The sequence below is a fragment of the Botryllus schlosseri genome, chromosome 7 (assembly GCF_051294905.1).
Source record: "Botryllus schlosseri isolate E-star chromosome 7, Bs_hap1, whole genome shotgun sequence".
NCBI classification, from domain to species: Eukaryota; Metazoa; Chordata; class Ascidiacea; order Stolidobranchia; family Styelidae; genus Botryllus; species Botryllus schlosseri.
The window spans coordinates 27,675,746-27,697,000 of NC_137242.1; the positions used below are offsets into that span (position 1 = coordinate 27,675,746).

A 21,255-nucleotide genomic window follows, 5' to 3' on the forward strand; every position below is an offset into this window, starting at 1 on the left:
GGGTATCGATAAAATTTCGTCGGAAAAGAGGCATAGTGATGTTCCATCAGTTTGCGGTGTCAAAACCCCACAACAAACTCCATTTATAGTGACTTTAGACGAATTCATCAGCTTATATATATAAAATGAACATTTCCGAATTCTAGGGGGGGGGGGAGTAGAGGATGGATTTTGACCATGTTCCCCCCGGTGGGTATCGATAAAATTTCGTCGGAAAAGAGGCATAGTGATGTTCCATAAGTTTGCGGTGTCAAAACCCCACAACAAAATCCATTTATAGTGACTTTAGACGAATTCATCAGCTTATATATATAAAATGAACATTTCCGAATTCTAGGGGGGGGGGATAAATGGTGGATTTTCACCATGTTCCCCCCGGTGGGTATCGATAAAATTTCGTCGGAAAAGAGGCATAGTGATGTTCCATCAGTTTGCGGTGTCAAAACCCCACAACAAAATCCATTTATAGTGACTTTAGACGAATTCATCAGCTTATATATATAAAATGAACATTTCCGAATTCTAGGGGGGGGGGGAGTAGAGGATGGATTTTGACCATGTTCCCCCCGGTGGGTATCGATAAAATTTCGTCGGTAAAGAGGCATAGTGATGTTCCATCAGTTTGCGGTGTCAAAACCCCACAACAAAATCCATTTATAGTGACTTTAGACGAAATCATCAGCTTATATATATAAAATGAACATTTCCGAATTCTATAGGAGAGGATGGATTTTGACCATGTTCCCTCCGGTGGGTATCGATAAAATTTCGTCGGAAAAGAGGCATAGTGATGTTCCATCAGTTTGCGGTGTCAAAACCCCGCAACAAAATCATTTTATAGCGACTTTAGACGAATTCATCAACGTATATATATAAAATGACTAATTTGGAATTTTCGGGGTCTGTTGGTGGATTGTGACTATATTGTCCCGATGTGTATCGTTACTTCGTATGAATAGTCTTGCAGTGTGGTGGTGTCACTTTTCTCATTTCCAAATATACGAGAAATGAAACGGGGGTCAGCCCAAGATATCACGTTGTGATACATCCGTGACGTGTGCATCGCAAAATCATGTGCTTTAGTTGGTAAATTTTGATTTATGGCTGGAAAATTTTATGGCCAACTGCCCTCAGATGTTACTAGCAACCCAGAGTGGAATCGCTGGCATTGTCACGCGCATCGTCACGCGGCCATTTGCGTCTGATCACGCCGATTAGTGAAATGTGCTGACGTCACATTTTCGATTTTGCTGATTCATCCTAGCACTGCTCGCATCTAAACTACTATAACGCAGAGCGAATGTTTGTAGTTGTATAATTGTATAATTGACTCCAGAAGGCTGCGTTTACAATTCGCTGCGTGTTTCTTCTTTTGGACGGACCGGCGTAACCGCGCCGTGCGGCCTTGTTGGCTGACGTACCACGAAGCCTGTCTATTGGACACGTATTCGATGGATCACACTGACGAATATATTTGTTTCTGTCTCCACGACTTGTAACTTTATTGCCTTACGTACGACAAAGTAACGGACTTCCGAATCAGCGAAATATCGTGAATTGAATGACCGTCTCTCATAGCCACGAGAGAGTACATGCCAAATTGTTATCTACGTTCACACGATAGAATATACGACTTACAAAGGTCTTATCGGGTTCCAGTTCAGATAATTATGTAAGGTTTACCAACTCCTTATCGAATAATATTTAAATGGCGTTATACCAATATACTCCGTTAAAACTACCTAGTCCTCAGGCAGTGACGTCACACGGATCTTGAGCTCCAACTACAGAGAGAGAGAGAGAGATATGATATTCTTTCTCGCCTGCACCATCGAGATGCTTTGGCGACGGAGTTGCGATACGGCCCCATGAGGTCTGCGCCCCCGTTTTTTTTCTCCTCCGTGCTATCCGTGATTGCTGAGCGCCTAGCAGGATAGCTGCGGATACCATTTTTCGAGTCTTTGGTATGACCCGGCCGGGGATCGAACCCACGACCTACCGCTCGAGAAGCCGGACGCATAACCATTACACTATCTCGCTCGGTTGATAAAATTATATCTAGTAGGACAGAGAAAAGCACGAATTTATCAGGTGCGTATCAGGTAAATAAACGTGTTCATTTAATTACTAATGAAACCATGAACGAAACGAATTTTGACAACAGATTATACATACGGAAACGAATTCTGTATTCCTAATGGTAGGTTAGCCTACATATCGCCCAGTGCTGCAACAGAAGAATCACTTTTTTTGTGACAAGCGAGCAATAACTTTGCTTGGTTCTGACTGCCTGCTTTCGTCCCGTTCATCAAAGATGATCGGCAGGCGATGTGGGGGTAAATCTTCATCCCCGTCCAAATATAGTTTGGCGATTTCGTCAATCGTGTCAGGAGTTTGTATTGGCATTGGAAACACCCAATCTACTATTGATCTCTGTGTCAACGTTTCGTTTTGTTGGCCACCAGATTTTTTTCTGGCATTTCAATACAGAGTAAAATGACTCTACAACAGCTTCGAAGCCCCCCATGTTTAAAGCTATGTCCAGCGAAATGCAAAACTCTTTGCCAATAGTACCAAAAAAGTCCTCATTTTCGTAAAACGATTTATAAAATTCATGTTCATTAAGCCGGCATCCATAAACCTCGTATCCGAATCTTAGTTGGTATTCATTTTCAATTTCAACATTTGGGCGAATCACTTCGATAGCATCCAAAGGTTTGTCGCGTTCTGCGGTTTCACATTCAAACCATTCATGGCGGCAATTGGCAAAGTCTTTAAACAACACCGAGTGAATAATCTCGCGCGACCTGATCCAAACTCGATCGCCAAGAACCGGATTCAATGACAGAGAGCGGTCTTTTTGATACAATGCTGCAAAATGTCTCAATGAGCATTGAGCAAACATACTCGAAAAAGTTAGAAAACTCTGCCAGTCCGTTCTTTTTCCAATGAACATAGCTCGTTGAGGATAAGGGCACAGTCTCGATCATCGCATTTTCAATTGCTTTGTGCGCGTCAAAGCAATTGGCGAGTTCGTGCGCAGCGGCTGGAATACACTTGTGGAATCGAGTATTAATTGTCTTCACAAGAGCTTCTGCCATGTCGCAAAGGTCTTTGAGGCAATCCTCTGGACATCTTTCTATCCATGTATGTGTTGTGTATATTGCCGCATCTTTTTATTTTGACAACGGTTTTCGACACCAACCACCCTTCTAGCAATCCTTGACCTTGAAATTTACATTTTTCCGCATCCTCGTCAATTAGGTCATGCCAGTGGCGATGAAGCTTAGGGAAGATTTCGGCTTCAGGGCGTTCTGATCGGTCGAAATTCTTCAGTTCGTCAATTTTCATCAGTAGGATTTGTTCAAGTCGCGGCCAAATGCGAATGATGTCCGATATGTTCGTAATAATTGATTGCATTTTTACCATGACGTTCATAACTGGAGATAGAAATTCCAAGACTCCACATAGATCGATGACAAAATCGCGGCCCCTCACCTTAAATCTCCTTTCGTCACAATCATCGCCAAAGTTGCGCGTCTCATTGAAGGTTTCAATGAGCGCAGGATAATTTTTATATATATTTTGAAATTGGACAAAAGAGCTGCTGGAAAATCTTGTGTTGGAGAACGTCTGGATGACGTTCGATGATAATTGAAGCTTCTTTCCATGACTTTTATACTCCGCGTATCCCTTTCCCATCCCGAACATATGGGCAAATTCGTTGCAGCGGGATATAAATTTGGTGAACATAGTCTCGCCATTTTCTTCAAGACTCGTAAAACACAAGTCCATCCAAAGAGCCACATCCCACACTACGACAAAATACCTCTCCGATTGCGCTGTCATGCAGGCGTTGGAGTGCGCAGCTGAGAGCAAGGCTTGTTTAAAGCCTGAAGCAATCACGTACTGGCCGTCTGCTTGATGAGACACCAGTCTGGATAGCATGTCCGTCTCAAGGTTTATGTTGCATTTCAATGCGTTTACAACTTGTTGCGCAAGGTCAGCTGCAGTTCCACCAATAACCGCACCGTCAGAGGAGGCACTGTACACGGTGGGTGCGGCAATCGGTATGGACATTTTTTTCCTTGCACATGGTTGATACCATTACAGCATGGTTACTCGTTCTTCGAAAGTGAAAGAGCCCCGTCCTGGTCCGGGTTCGTCAAATTCAGATTTGAGGCTACGGTTTCGGTCGTGATGCGCGATAGAAAAATGCTGCGTTTGGAATGGTAGACCCCTTGATAGCTCTCAGATAAAATTCAAAGATACCTCAACAAGCGATGTTTTGCCACGTATATATCAAACACAAGATCAGCCCAACATATAGCATTAAAACAAATGAATTCATATGCTGTTGTCCCTTTATCTTAATGTGAGAGAAATCGAACCTGTGCTGGGAATTAACGAGTGCATCATAGTTAGGTTGACAATGTAATGTTGAGATACGAAGCAGATTTGACAGATGATTATCTGCAAGAGAGGATCTGTACGTAGATTTGACGAACTTCATTACCGAGAATGTCTGTTCACATAAATAGGTTGATCCGAAGAGAACCAATATTTCCTGAGCATGTCTACTTATGTTTGGAATGTTTTCCTCCTCGAGGGACGAGTAAAACTCCAGCAGTGATGCTGACTTGGAAGTGCTCTTCCAGTACTGTGTCAGATTGCAGGTCAATGAGTTCCATCTGAACATCACTGGGTGCATTTCCCACTCTACAGGAAAATGGAAGGAAACCAGGTGCATTTCATCCTCAATCTTATTACAATCAGCAAATCTTCTTAAAAACTCAGACTGAAAATCACCACACTGCAAATCACCTAACATGGATGAGTACCTGCTGAGAAGATTAGCTGATAGTTTGGCCTCTTTTAGGGTTTGCATGTGAGTGACAGTGCTGTTCTGTAGTTGACTTGAAAGAAATTGTAACTTTCTCATGAAAGCTTTGACCAGGTTATGCATTTCATGAATGAAAATGCCTTGCCCAGCAGTTTAGTGTTGAGCTGATTCATCAATGCCATTCTATCAACAGCAAATGCGAAATCTGCCATCCATTCAATATCTGCGAGCTCCGGGATGCTTTTGCCTTTCATCTCACAAAATTCTCGAATCTCTGCTTTCAAGTCTCAAAATCGTTTCAGCACCTTTCGCAGACTGAGCAATCTGACAGCTGTATGGTACATGATGTCACCATGTTCATTTCCCTGCTCCTCTAAAAGTTCCACGAACTGCCCGTGATGCAATTTTCGTGCTCCGATAAGGTTAACCCAGGGGTGGGCAAACTTTTGAGCTCGCGGGCCGCATTCAACATTTGAATCCATTCGCGGGCCGCACTATATAATATTGCGATTATAGACCGAAACGTAATATTGGTATTTGATTATATAATGAGGACATGGAGATGCTTATTTAAAAGAAACCAAGCATATCTTTGATGATATCGTACATGCGCCCGCCAGAAACAGTGGCGAGATTTCATAGGCTGGTCGACCTCAATGACCAATTTGTCAAAACTATAGAGATGAAAATCGGTGGTCCCTATTCTTAAACAAGATTGAAATTTGAATCTGTCAGCGGCGATCTGTTCATAGATTTGCTAATTCCACTTTTGGTTTAGTTTCAGGACACACAATGCTAACAGCATCATAAGCATGTTAGCTTCAGACACGCTTCTAATGTGTGTAGATAAAATATAAATACCCTAATTCTACGCATACAGAGAACGAATCTACCTAAAACAAACGCGAATCGTTTTTTATAATCACATCAGTGAAAAAATTAAAACTGGAGTGGCCAATCTGAAATCACACTCGTGATCCGAATTACGTCAATCTCGTTTAGGATTTCGGTGATTTTTAGCAGTTTAAACCATTCAAACTGCGTGAACTTTAATATCGGGCTGTCGCGCCAGACATTAATCATAAAAAATATTATAGGAAGTATTTACCTTAGAACAGTGATTCTCTTACTTTGCAAGACACGCTCCCTTATGATGGTGAAAGATTTTGCGTACCCCTTATCGTCATATCACCAAACGCAACCAGGATGCTAGCAAACCTAACGGGTAATTTGATGGCATGGAAGGCTACGGCTGTGGATGAGAGATTTTTAAATTTGAAATTCAGGCTAAATACAGAGCAACAATTGTGAATCGGAGGTAAATCGCGCGGAGCGCGAAAATTTTTTTCAGTTGATCTCAGCCTCGCGCCCTTCTTCAGATGCTTGCACGCCCTCAAGGGGGCGCGCGCCCCCAGTTTGAGAATCACTTTCTTGAAAATATGATGGTGAAATATACTAAAAAGTTTAATCATGTCCCTGCGTTAATTCGATTTTTAGTACGCATTTTATCAATATTTTTAATAAGTTTCTTTAGACTCTCGCAGGCCGCACAAAACGGTGTTGCGGGCCGCATGCGGCCCGCGGGCCGTAGTTTGCCCACCCCTGGGTTAACCATTGGTTAAGCTTTAGCACCGACTTGCGCAACGCATGCTGATGTATGATGCAATGCATCAATGTCAAAGTATGTCCTGTTCCGTGTTCAGTGACTGCGTCTTGGATCTGTTTCAAAAGTCCGACATTTTTCCCCGTTAGATTCGGACAACCATCACTTGTGACACTTACCAGTTGGTCCCATTTCAGTCCAAGCTTAACCATGCATCTACCTACCTCTTTGAACATCGCTCCCCGTTGTGGTTCCTTTTATTGATCTTATCGCGTGCTCTCTGTCGTGGGCACGTTCTTCTTGGTCCGCGGCTCGGTGTAGGTAACCGTTGACACGTTAGCGTAAGTCTTTTATTAAAACAACTTGAACAACGGCGATGTTCGTCCGACGGTGACTAGAAAACGACTGCACAACAGAGTGCGACACAACAAGAGGTGGCCTGTCATGCGAATCAGCGAGGGTAATAGTAATCAATCGAGGCAATAGAGTAATCAATGAGCGGTTACGCTACAAGAGCCCCCTGGTTGGTGAAGCTTTGGGATATTATAGCCAACAGTAAACGATTCAACTACAGGCGAAGTTAAAATTCGAACACGAATACGATACTAATGTTCTGACGACTAACGAAAGCGTGGTGGGTGTGGTGGCAAAGCTATATGATAAGTTCCTGTATTTACGTTGGTATCGTTTCACTCTATTTTGTATAGGACTAGTAATTAGCGCCAATCATTATTTCCTCGTGTGCCTTGCGTTGCATTTATACCCTGTGTTCTGTCATTTACTGGTCCTTCGTTTAACTGAACTCTGGATCGTGTCGCCTGTCTTAACGTTATTCTGCTGTTTAAATACTGATTTCATATTGCAATCTCGTCGTATTGAGTTATTACTCAAACAAGATCAAGAACATAACAATTGGTGTCAGAAGTCGGATTCATATTTATTTCTGCGACTGAGATGCATCATGGAAGCAAGTATATTGAAAATTCTTGAGAAGCAGCAAGTGATGCTGCTTCGCTTCAAGAGATTATGGCACAACAACAAGCAAAGCAGCAAGAGAATCTGGCTCAACAACAAGCGAAGTAGCAAGAGATGATGGTGCAACAACAAGCAAAGCATGACGAAGCAATGGCAAAAGTCATGACAGAAATGGCACAATTGACGCAGAGGTTGAATCCCGGTGCGTCAACATCTGAAGCTACCGCTCCCAAGTTTGATTCGTTCATCAAATCAGAGGAGAAATGGAACCAGTATCTGCAACGATTTAACCATCACCTAGCAATTTACGTGATTTCCAACATGGAGAAGAAAAGAGCGTGTCTACTGTCATTGGTCGGACCTGAAACGTGCTCGCTCCTACGTAATTTGTTTGGTGCTGCTGATGTCAGTGCGCAAACCTGCGACGCGTTGACGGAGAAGTTTTCTACACACCTCAAGGGCTCAATTCATGTGCAAGCTGCAAGGTACGAATTTTACAATTGCAAAATGAAACCGGGCCAGTCGTATGCCGATTGGATCGCTACTCTTCGCGGAATCTCCAAAGATTGCAACTTCACATGCTCAAGAGATGGCTGTGATCAGAGCTACGTTGATGAGCAAATGCGTGATCTCATTAAAGAAACGCCGCACGCGGATGTGAGACGGCATTCTCTAACACAAACCAATCCATCCCTCGACGACGTTCTCAAATTAGCCGCTGATAACTGATAGGGTTATCCGGGGTGAGAGTAGCGTCAAATGACGGGAAGTTATCAGAAGGGGAGAAATCCTTCCAAATCCACCCAAGGCAACTTCCAGGAAAGACTGAAATCCTGCAGCCGCTGTTTCATCGATCACCAGAGAAAAGACTGTCAATATCGACATGCAGTATGTCAGAAATGTGGTCGTAAAAGTCATATCAAACCTGTGTGAATGTCTACCAAACCTAGTATCACGCAACAGGTCACATCCGTCAATTTCTGCTCAGTGCCGCTCCTCTACTTCGACATTGATCAACTATATCGACGCGTAGGAAACCAGCTCAACTCCAGCATCAACGGCATTCCGTTGCCGACACAGTGCGACACTGGTGCACCCTCCGCCATGGTGGGATTGACTGGGTGGGTACAAAACCTTGGGCTCTAGGATACTCTCAGCATACCATTGCTCTTTCGTAGCGTACGGTGACAAGCCACTGAAAGTGAAAGGTATTTGCACTGTAACCGTGCAGGTGGGTTCCGAAGTTCCGAGTTGGCTTAAGATTGGTAGTTCTCGACGAAAACGTGGGCAAAAAACAGTTTTGGTCTCGATTGGAGCGATGCTTTCTCCATGACCGCTAAGGGAACGTCTGCTTTGGATGCAATTTCCTCGCAGATGGTCAAATCGCAATCATGTAATACTTTTGACATTTCTGATTCGAACGACAAATTGGTATCTTTTCAGTTTTTGGCTTCGCGGACCCCTTTTGACCGTCGTCAGGGACTCTCGCGGACCCCTGAAGTTTTAGTTCAATTTTAGCTCTATTCTTCATATCTGTCTTGTGCAAATATGAACTGTAGGCTTGTGATGAATAGCAAATTAATGATTTTTCATGCAAATAACATCATACTATTTATGTAGAAATTGGTAGACTTTTATTATTTCAAAGCTAATTTTGCTGCTGTATTTTTTGAAGAAGGCCTACGTGTTGGTGTCTTGAAAATCCGTGTCTTCGTTTTGATATGAACGAAGAGTGCCGAAAACCATTTCCGCAAAGATAGATGGGGGCTAATGCAATATTAACGCATAACGCTTCGACGATACTTTTGGTGCGATCGCAACATTTATGGCACCAAAATGAAGAAACATATATTTTATAAACATATCACGTCCAGCGTCTAGCGCAGGGACGGGCAACAGACCGCGGGCCGGATTCGGCCCGCGACGGCATTTTGTTCGGTCCGCAGAGAGCTTCTACCGTCAAGGTAAAATACCAATCTAAAAGTATAGACAAATTTTATGCGCCAAAGAATGGATCCAAGTTTTCCAACCTGAGAGACTGTCATGAAACTACTTGTTCTGTTCGGTTTTACATATATATTTACGAGCAAACATTTTCGACCATGAACAATTGAACATCAACAAGACAAGGCTGCCGCATACCAATATAACTGGTGATATGAATCTCGGGGTTGGAGCGTAATGCTTTGATAGCAACGAAACACTCCTTGTTCATCAAAAAACCAGCCTTGTCGATAGGGGATCCGCAATCAGAATGCGCCAAATCTGATAGCCGAGCTTTAGGACCATGTATATCATTGTCCGATTTATGACGGGTTTCAGCCAAAAATATTCGGGTTCATTTCAATATGAATAATGAATATACTATTCACTTGTATATTGAAATTCTGTGCCTCCAAGAAGCTGTTCAAATAATGGTTATGTCTATCACAGGATAAAAAGGATTTTGGGGCGAGGTTTCAATCCCTGCATTGGGACAAATTAGGGAAATAATCCGGAACTTTTTTATTTCAAACGACTGTTCACTAATTTGATGAGACTGACAACTTCAAATCGAGAAGGTTGCGCAGACATTACGAAGTCACCCTGATTGACGTTACTATCTCCATATTTTCACTTTTTCCATAAACCCCAACAAAACGTCTCTAAACAGCAATATGTTTGTATCAGCAGGTTAATGGAAAATTGGCAATGAAAATGAATTTCCACACTACGATAGTTCATGTCAGACGATTATTACGATGATATGAGTTTATGAGGTTTTAGCAGTTGTTGTGCGAAACTGCCTCATGCTTTCTCAAATAAAAAAAATGAAAATTAGAATATCAACCATACTAAAAATTTGGAGGTCTCGCGGACCCCTTGAAATTGCTGCGCGGACCCCCGGTTGAGAACCGCTTGTCCAGACCCTGAGTTTGACGAACTGGTAATTCGTGAAAACGCGGAGATAGTTCACGCTATTAATATGGCATTCGATGGCTTACCGTTAACTCGCAATGAAATTCGCGACGCGGCGCTGAAGGACAAAACCATGAAACTAGTAAAACTATCTGTCACTCATGGTAATTGGAATCCAAAGACGTACATTGATGATTTTTCTTGGTTTTCGATTCGCAAACATTCGCTTTCTCTGCACAAAGACATAGTCAATAGTCATGCTCAATATTGATGGTTTTCAGCGCGTGAACTCAGTTCACGCAGGTACGCTATCATGTCTGAGTTTATTGGTCGCCGATTTTCTAATTCGTTGCATTTGCATTTTGTCAGATGGTTTAAACATTAAAGCGTCTAAAGGAGACGCTTTGCTAGCGTGACATGGACTAGCATCGAACAGGCGGCCTTGGAAGTAAAATCTCTACTGCTACCGGTAGTCGTTACTTCCAACATTTGGTACGCAGAGCCCAAGCGGCGAAAGTAATTCTGTGATCCTTGAGCCGACAAAAGAACACAAAAAAAGATGAAGGAGTGAAAAGGAAGCTAATGTGAAGAACGGGATTTCGATCTCAATTCCGAAATGCATGAAGTTGAACGCTTGTCCATTAATTAGCTAAATAAAACATCAATGTCGTCATAGTCAATTCATGGTCTACTTTGGACGACGTCACAAAGATGCGATTTTTTTACACAACTCATAACTAGGGCTGGGCGCAATGATTCGAGTACTCGAAACTGAATCGAGTATTAATTTTAATGATTCGAGTCGAGTAGTAAAATACAATTTTTCGAGTACTGAAATTACACGCTCCTCGTCACTGAAAGATAATTTATCAACGAGAATTACAGTTTCGATACCAATTTTCACTGTGGAGGCCCTGAAACCTGGATTGCTCGTATCGTGGCGTACGAAACATAGTAGAAAGCTACGTATGTTACTGGAAATAGCACATTTCCGAAGTCATGATCATCCCACAACATAGTCACCAGGTGCAATGAAATCGGTATGGTCGAAAAATACCAAAGTATCTTTTATGAGATGGAAAACAGGCATTATATTCTTTGTTGTTACATAAAATATACATATTTGAACTTTGACATATTACATTCGTTTATGACGTCATAATGACTGATATTCGACTACTCGACTCGAAGCATATTACGTGATTCAGAATCGAATCACTCATGTACTCGATTTTGCCCAGCCCTACTAGTAACTAATTAGTTGATAAAACATCAACGTCGTCATAGTCAATTCATGGTCTACTTTACACCACGTCACAAAGATGCGATTTTTTTACACAACTAGTAGTAACCTGCAACTCGTTTCGGACATATAATATTGAGTTTGCGGAGCTGTTCTCCGATTAGTTGATATCATTATCGATGTAGTGGAGTAATTTGGCTACTATATAATTTATTTACTGCGTTCACCAATATAATTGACAACCTTTGTTACTAGTAACTTTCAAAGAGTAAGCTAAGTCTCGTTTCAGACAGATCGTAAATGACAAAGTTGCGGAATTTTTATCATGTTTGTTCCATATTATTACTGAAACAGTGAAATCATTGACTGAACACGTCGGAATGGAAATATCGTTGTGGCGTATGTTCTTCAGACACGATAGACAAAACGTACATCCAATGTGACGAGTGCTTTCAGTGCACGCATTTTTCCTGCCTAAAAAATTGTGACAGAAGCTAATAAGAGGCTGTGGGAAAGGCAAGATTTTTATTGTAAAAAGTGCAGTTTCAAGGGGGATGAGTACGACGTGGAGAAAGTGCTCAACAGAAGCGACAGAAATGTCACTGGAAGGAACTGTCTACACACAGTGCCAACCAGGGAGGAGATGTTAATGAATATTCACGATGTACGGCTTATCTCAGAATTTTCTATTCCTTCCACTCAAGTAGGCACAGAAGATGCGGTATTTCTCCACGTGTGCTGCTGCGTTATATTCACCTCGGTCGTCAAACCCTGATTGTAACTGTTTCTACAGAGCACTCTATTTGCGTTTATATGGCTCTGAGAAATTCCACTTGCGTCTTGAGGCTGGCTACAACTTTAGAAATTCTGTAAAATAGTAGTAAGTATATCGATTGAGATTTTGACTCCACCTTACAGAGAAATTCTTCGTTCAGCCAGTGTACACAATGCTAATGACAGATCCAGATTTGAAAACCAAACAGCCAATTAATCAACAGCAAATTCGAGACCAGAAAAAAATACAGAAGGCAAAAGAGTTTAAATCAAAGTTGTCAGCAGAACAGGAAATGAGGTATCGGACGACTATCAGCAAGTATTTGGCATGATTAGCAATCGCCCCTATGTACAATCTTGTGCTATAGACAAGGACGAACGTTCTGCGCTACTCTGTACATACCAGAACAAATTGCCGATGTTAAACGATTCTGTTTTACTGGGGATACTCCGCTGTCAGTCGATAAAATATATAATCTTGGGAAAATATACGTAGCAGTGATGGTGTTTAAAAATCTGAGCATAATGAAAAGAGGGGCCAATCTCCTATATTCCTGGGCCCAACATTCCTACATACGAAATCGTGCAGGTCATCATTTTCTATATTTGCTAGCAAGTTGCAAAAAAGGAGTTTCCAGATGCAGATAATTTAATAATTGGAACCGACGACGAGCGGGCAATGTATAATGGCTTTTTGGATGGCCTGCCAGGTGCTTGCCACATTCTCTGCTATAGCCACATGAAAAAAAATATTCCTGATCATTTGATAAAGAAAGATCGGGACAAATGAAACAATTCGAAGAACAATAATAGAAAAATTTTTCTGATTGATGAAATCATCCAGCCTTGCATCTTTGTCGTCAGCGGAAGACGCAATGAGGAAGTACTGCAGGGAAAACTGCCCACAGACACTTCCATACTTCGATTCACTCCTCGCCAGGGCTCGCGGCAAGGTTTGGGCGTCAAATATAATATTGGACCGACAATCGAATTCCGAAGGACTGTATACAAATAATAATTGTGAAACTGCGAATTTTATGATCAAGGTACAGACACAATGGCACAAATGTAAATTAACTAAATTGATTGATCTTCTCCACAAAATGGTCACGACCATGTATTTGGACGTTCAGAGAGCATTTTACGATCATGGCATGTATCGACTGAAGGAACAGTATCTAAAATATGAAACAAATTTATACGAATGGGATAATAAGTCGGAAAAGGAAAAACAAAAGGCATTTACTAAGTTTCTTGCGGAACCAATATTGGCCGTGAACGCTCTGCATGTTTCATCCGATGGGAAGCTACGCGTCACGGGTCCTAATAAGAATGCCGGATCAAAACCCGGCCGCAGCTGCAGAAAGAGAAGAAAATAGGAATTTTCAATTGATATCATTTTAAGGTTTATATTTTTTGCTTATAATTGATATGTTCAGGCCTTTTCGGAATCAGCATTCCGTGGCAGCATTCTCTCAAGCATCTCTCGTTTGCTTCGACACTTCAATTCCTGTGATTAGAATAGCAACAACTATAGTTACTGACTGACCGACGTGTAGCATACCGTATGCACAACCACAGTTATAAAATATTATCTATAGGCCTACAACACAATATTGGGAGTCGACAGCATAAGAGAACAATGTTTTTCAACTTAGTTTCTAATTAGAATTACATAATAGCATTGGCCATAAATATCTATATCTACACAACAAAGAAGCTACAATTAGGCTTATAGGAAATATCAAATCGTAAAAATCTGACTTACCCAATAAGACGCTACTCCTCTACGCGCTAGAGTCGATCTCGCTCCACGCATCATAATCATTGGCCCACTTGTATGGCTTACGACCATACCACGTTGAACACACCCGACCTCCCCCGCTGTCTAATCAAAATACATATCACACGGCAGTGGTGGTGGTACAGAAATTATGCTTGCATAGTATTCGGTATTAGGTAGGAATGATCGATAAGACCGTGAAGGTCATCTAGTCTGATCAGACCAGCATCAAACAGGTACACTTGACTCTAAACAGTCTGCCATATTTACTAAACTCAGTGGACGCAAACGAAGCACTATGACATTGCGCCTAGCATGCGAAATGGAGAGATAGCGCAGTGGTAGAAACCGCGGCTTCAACACCAATGGGTGCGGGTTAGAGTCCGTCCGAGGTCGACTTCAGAATTCCGATACCTCAGTCATTGAGGTTTACCTGCGCGATACCGGATTACTCTAAAACTTGAACACACCACGAAAACACTCCAGAGTCCAGACTTGATACCTGAGCACCAGAACAATGTGGGAGAGTGATACCTGCGTTGATACCTGCGTGAACTGCGTATATCCACAGGGCCTCGTCGATGCGCATTCGAAATATCCTTTAGTTAAAGTAAAGTAATGAATATCGGTTCTACCACAACCTCGTGTGTAGTCAACGCTTTGAGGGAAGTCTTCTCTATTGAAGGTTTGCCCGTAACAATTGTCACGGATGGTGGACCGCAATTCACATCGGATGAATTCGATACGTTTTGTTCTAATTTGGCAATCAGCCATATCGTATCACCGTGTTTTCACCCTGCCTAGAACGGGGAAGCGGAGCGTTTCGTCCAGACTTTAAAAGCTGGATTAATAAAAAATTGCGACGGGCGAAAAGATCTCAACTTCGCGCTCCAAACACTTCTCGCTACGTACGGATGTGCACCGCACCCGGGCATAGACTGGAAAACGTCTGCAGAGATTTTACATGGTCGACAGCCGCGCAATTTGTTAAGTTTGTGCTCGCCCTTCGACAAATCGAAACCCGTTACGCCTGGACAAGCAGTCACTCATTTCGAGATTGGTTCCTCGGTTTACGCTCACAGTTACCGAAGCGGATCAAAGTGGGTTGCTGGCATTATAGAATGTAAACGTGGAATGGCAGCGACCGATTTTGCAGCTTCGTTCCGCTTCACTGAAGCTTTACTCAGACTTATTTTACGACAGCTACAGTAGGATTTATGGCAATCCAAAAGTTGTCTTCCAGAGCTCAGAACTTACTGAATCTGGTCTTGATCGAAAGCTACTGTCGCACTGATTCCGAAAATATCAATCAAAATACGATCAGGCTCCGTACTTAGATGATAAATCACCCTCAACATCTAAAATCTGCATTGTTCAGAACAATCGGATGAACGCAAAACAATGACCACAACAATGACCCATTGCGGCTCTTCGATTGTTCGGAAAATGCCGATAATTCAGACTTGAAGGGCGAATTCTAAGCGGCCCAGTGCCTGATCATATTTTCATTTACATTTTCGGAGTCAGTGTGACAGTAGCTTTCGATCAATACCAGATTCAGGTAATTCTGCGCTCTGGAAGACGACTTTTGGATTACCATAAATCCTACACAGTATCTGCCGTAAAATATGTCTGAGTAAAGCCTCAGTGAAGCGGAACGAAGCTGCAAAATCGGTCGCTGCCATTCCACGTTTACATTCTATACTGGCAACGTGACGGAAATACTTGGCCGTGTGTTGGGTATTGGAGGAGGCACAAAAACCAACTCCAACCACGCTTGATTTCAGCTGGCAATGATACGCCTCAACAGTCCCAAGCTGAACAACCATTGGTCATTAATAGGGCACAACGTCCTGCAGCTAGTCCTGCTCGTACGTCGGGTAGACGTTACCCCGTTAGAAATAGAAAACAAACACATTTCTATCGGCCGACGTGAATCACCTTGTACCCTTTAACTTACAGGGGAGGACTGTTATGTTCGTGTATTTACGTTGGTATCGTTTTACTCTGTTTGCATAGGACTAATAATTAGCGCCAATCATTATTTCCTCGTGTGCCTTGCGTTATATTTATACCATGTGGTCTGCCATTTACTGGTCTTTCGTTTAACTGGACTCTGGATCGTGTCGCCTGTCTTAACGTTATTCTGCTGTTTATTATACTTATTTCATATTGCAATCTCGTCGTATTGAGTTATTGTTCAAACAAGATCAAGAACATAACACTATAAACGACAGAATGATGCGTTCAGCGACAAATATGCACTTTGCAATGTGAAAGGCTCAATAATGGACACTCATGACATACGAAGAGATTAATAAGCCTTCAGCGTAACTAATACAAGTGATGACGAAAAAGACAAGGGAGTATAACGGTAATTGTCCATCTTAATTACGGGTGACAACACAAAATTATTCAAGTGACGTGGGGTACGAATAATACGGCCACCGGCATATTAACAAAGCCAATCGGTTGAGGCGTCGTTATTCGTTCGATTTGGTAAAACATTTCAGTGCGGATCAAAACTTGATGTGGACAGAATAAACTGGATCGAGTGATGTACGGTGCGATTATCATTTCAAAAACACGTGTGCTTAATTGTATAATCGTTTGGGACGTGTGATTTTGAATTCGAATTGAAGTTATCTGGGATCTGTGCAACCCAGAGAAAGAGCGTTTGAATATACTGGCCTACAGGGATATCTAGACTACGGGATTGATAACTAGTCACGTGACCGCGTACTCAATTGACGGAATGAGGGCATTCTTGTCAAACAGGAGTTGAGGTGAAGGAATATCGTTGCGCTCGCAGTTAAAATTGTGTGCGTTGTTATTTGTCAATTCAGGGATATATACTGTTCGCCAGGCATCTACTAGATAAGTTAGGGACGATCGTACATCGAAGTTAGCTGGCAAACTGTTTTATAAATCTCGTGCGAAAGGTCGATGACGATCGCGTTTGAGCAGTGCCGGTACTAATTCTAATTGTAATTGCAGGTTTGCTTTCATCGCTAACTGCGTCGTTACTATTGATGCACGGGATGGTCTGACCGTAGATCTGTACCAGACGAGGCGATGCCAGCGAAGTCGGCCGATAATTTCTCTACCATCATGTGAGAGATCGTTGCACTTGATTAGTTTCAGAAGGCGTTGACCCGTTGCATTTAAACTTGCTCGGGGATGATTCACATCTGCGAATCGGTTTTTTGTTGTTGTACAGGTCAGGTACACTGTACTGTACAATGTACATACTACCGTATTATGATCAGTGATGGGCGGATAGTGATTTCTGAGAATCCGAATCCATCCGACAGCTCAAAGCTCTGATGAGCAATCCTTCCGAATACGAACAATCTCATCCAAATACCCATGCAAATCCGAAAAATCTTGTCCATAATCCAGAAAATCCGAACAGAATAAATATTCCGAAGAATCCCAATTGTGCAGCGGAGCTAGATACATTTAGGGCCTAGAGTTGGCTGGTTTATATTTGCTTGGACCTTTGACAAAAACAACTTTAGAGTGCTACCAGTCCTATAACAAGGGGTACACTGTCCATTTTGGTTGTCGAGCTGACGATTTTTTTCTTTCGACTTGAAAGTCAAAAGTTACGTCTGGTCAAAATTATCCGGAAACAAAGTTACAACTAGCCGAAAATATTCGAAACTAATTCTGCAATATGGTTATGATGTCTGTCCAATGTGTTCATGCTGCAATGTCTTGTCGAATAAAACCTCTGAACCATGGTAGTATGGTATTTGTAAGGGTAGGTCAAAAAAGTTGAAGGTAGCACGAGTTTGGACTGCCATGATAGCTGTAGAAGAATATGCGCGTGCTGATGCTACTCGAAGGTGGTGGGTGCATCCGATTTTGCAACGCCGGCTTACACTGGATAAGTGGAGCGGCTCAATAATTTAGTACTACATCGCAGTAATTCGTTTCGCAATGCCTCGCCAGAAGGTCCGTCCGCCAAACGGCTTGAGCAAAAGTGACGCTATTCAAGTCTCGACACTGGTTTATATATGGATACGCATGAGCGCATCTCTCACTTCTCTCATCGCCGGCGATGTCGCCGAGTTAATTGACACTGTCAATTAGAATCGGCGGCGATTCGGCCGATGGCAGCGATGATAAAACAAACACTAACGCTCCGCCGACATCAGTGGTGCCACTCCTAGTGTTTTAACACTAGATCTAGTGTTTTTTCGGTCGTCCTAGTGTTCTAGTGTTTTTTTCGCCAAATTTTGCTAATCTAGTGTTTTTCTGCAATTATGCGAATGATGAATATTCTAACGTTAGACGACTTAATTATACGCTAAATTTATCGCTAATGAGGCGATTTGGTGCCTCTGGCTGTGTTTGATTTCAACAATTCCATGTGGTGGTGCAGTAACACGCAATTATTACGTAACAGGGTGCGCTGTGAATCCGTACTTAAGAGCGAAAGTCTGAACAAATGTAGAGCGATTTCGCTCTGATGCTCTGTCGTTTCTTGTTGAACTCAGTCTGCAGATTCGGGCAAGATTTACATTTGCCGAGACAGACATACAGTTTTACTGAACAAAATTGCAATAAAAATATAATTCATGCTGCAGCAATACGATACTTCAGGATTCCCGCGGATCATCCCGCCAGCTTCATTGATGGAGTGCTAATTAAGCATTGTTCAATTCGAGTCTCGCGTCATCAATAAATATTGAAAATTGTAAGCGGGCCGAATAATATTAAGAAGAAGAATAGTAAAATCAATCATTCCTCTAGCTGTGCAATTTCCCTCTGTGATATTAATTATATGATGAACTTGAACTTTGGCAAAATCGCAAAATGAGCTGCAGTTTATCAGTCAATGCCCTCCAACAGAATTTTTGCAAAAATTGAAATCTGTGTACAATGGATTCGGTGAATCAAAATCCCATTTACTGGGGAAGCTCATGACGAATCTCTTGGCATTGCCAAATTCCACTGCATTCGTGGAATTGAAGTATGCTGCACATGGAAACCTCCCCATTGTTTGGTTGGAGATATGCGGTAGTGAGCAAGATGCCCCACAAAATATACTTATGTTTGATAGATAGTGTACAATCGAAAGATAATTTTTATGATGCGGCACAATTCGGAAGCGACAAATTTGATTTTTTGCGCTGTTGAATTCGTTTCATTAATTTTCGTTGAATAATCATGCAGTATATCATTCATATGTATCGAATTCATGTGTGGAACACTTCTTATTTGTAGATATGTACCTTGGTCATCATGATTACTTGGCAAGGGCAAATTTTTCCTGCAATTTACTAATCTAGTGTTTTTTTCGCCAATCTAGTGTTTTTTCACGACATAATCTTGTGTTTTTTCGGGAACCTAGAGTGGCAACACTGGCCGACATCGCCTCGTCTGATACAGCCTTTACTGAAGTGAACTGAGGATAAGTTTTAATAGTTTAAACGTTGGAGCGGTACCAGTATTGGGTACTCAGCTCGTTTAGTTTGTCACGCGCGAGAAGTACCGGTAAGAACTAGTCGAGTCGTTCAGTCCATCAGTAGTAGTGGTAGTGACTGGCGGATTTGTACTCGTGTTTTTTTTTGTCTTGACGTATAGCCACTGGTGCTACACAGTATATAGACAGATCGACAGACCTATAGGCTGGGCGAGTGAGCAGCGTGCAAGGCTTTGGCCCTATAGGCTTACCGGCCTGTAGGCTTGCAGGCATGTAGACTTACATGCCTATAGGCAATAGGCATAATACAGGTCTATAGGCTTACAGGCTCATATGCTTACACGCCTATATCATCTAATTTTCATTTTATCACCATTTATTGCTGGAACTAATTTATTGCTGGAACTAATTATATTAGACTTGAATTTATTTGACGCTGACACTACGATTGACGAATGGGATATACCTGCTGTGTGCTAAATTGCCGTTCTGGATACAATCCCAGAAAAAGTTCCACAGTAGAGGAATGCTCAGTTTTACATGTTAACATGTTTTTCCACAAGAGCAACATTTACGGCAGAAATGGATTAGAGCGATTCCACGCAAAAATTGGATAGTAACAATTAGGGCTGGGCAAAATCGAGTACCTGAGTGATTCGATTCTGATTCACGTAATATGCTTCGAGTCGAGTCGAGTAATCGAGTATCACTTATTATGACGTCATAAGAGAATGTGTTATGTCAAAGTTCAAATATGTACCTTTTATGCGACCAGAAAGAATATATTGCCTGTTATCCATCACATTACAGATACTTTGGTATTTTTTCGACCGTACCGATTTCATTGAACTTGGTGACAATGTGGTGGGATGATCATGACTTCGGAAATGTGCTATTTCTAGTAGCGTTCGTAGCCTGTACTATATGTCTCGTATGCTACGATACGGCCAATCAAATTTTTAAGGCTTCAACCGTGAAAATTAGTACCGAAACTATAAATTTGGTTGATAAATTAACTTTCGTGGCGAGGAGCGTATAATTTCAGTACTCGAAAAAACCTTTTTTTACTACTCGACTCGAATCATTAAAATTAATACTCGATTCAGAGTCGAGTACTCGAATCATTGTGCCCAGCCCTAGTAACAATATACACCAGGGTGTGTGCGAAGCATTTCTCTCCTGATGACTTCATGGTAGACACCTGTGCTACAAACAGCACCCGCCGAAACAAGCACGAATTTCAGAAATTATCAAGATCACGTTTGAAACCGGGTGTTGTTCCTCATATTTTCCCGAATCTGTCGGAGTATTTGAGTGTACCGAGCCCTAAATCTCGTAGTACGAAATCAACAAGTGCTTCTGCAAGACGTGAAATGCAAAATTCTCTAATTGAGGGCCGTAACAAGCAAATTTTTCTGCTTGAAAATATTGAAACATTAGCTTCTCTAAAGGAGAAGATTAAGAACGAGACACTACCATCTGGATATAGTTCTGTGTGCACCGATGATTCGCTGCAATTTCACTGGATGGAGACATCAGAAAATATGATCAATCCACCGAAACTTGCCATATCCCTTCTCATAAAGCAGAATTTGGAAGTCTTTGCTTTTGTTAATTCCAAACCAGTTCCCAGATCGATGTATGAGAACGTGCTTCCAACCGGATTTGTACAAAGCACCAGCCAGGTAGCCAATGTGCTTGC

The 21,255-nt window shown here is 42.0% G+C and overlaps 2 long non-coding RNA genes across 2 annotated transcripts in view; one reads left to right on the top strand and one right to left on the bottom strand.

The window, feature by feature from the left end:
* The window catches only part of LOC145442727 (uncharacterized), a 309,441-nt gene that overhangs the window by 136,813 nt on the left and 151,373 nt on the right, over positions 1 to 21,255 (top strand). The window lies entirely within an intron of this gene.
* On the bottom strand, positions 12,758 to 15,222 carry LOC145442725 (uncharacterized). Its single transcript, XR_013916141.1, has 2 exons — positions 14,105 to 15,222; positions 12,758 to 13,846 (listed from the first exon to the last, which is right to left on the bottom strand). It is a non-coding gene; the product is annotated as an uncharacterized LOC145442725 (long non-coding RNA).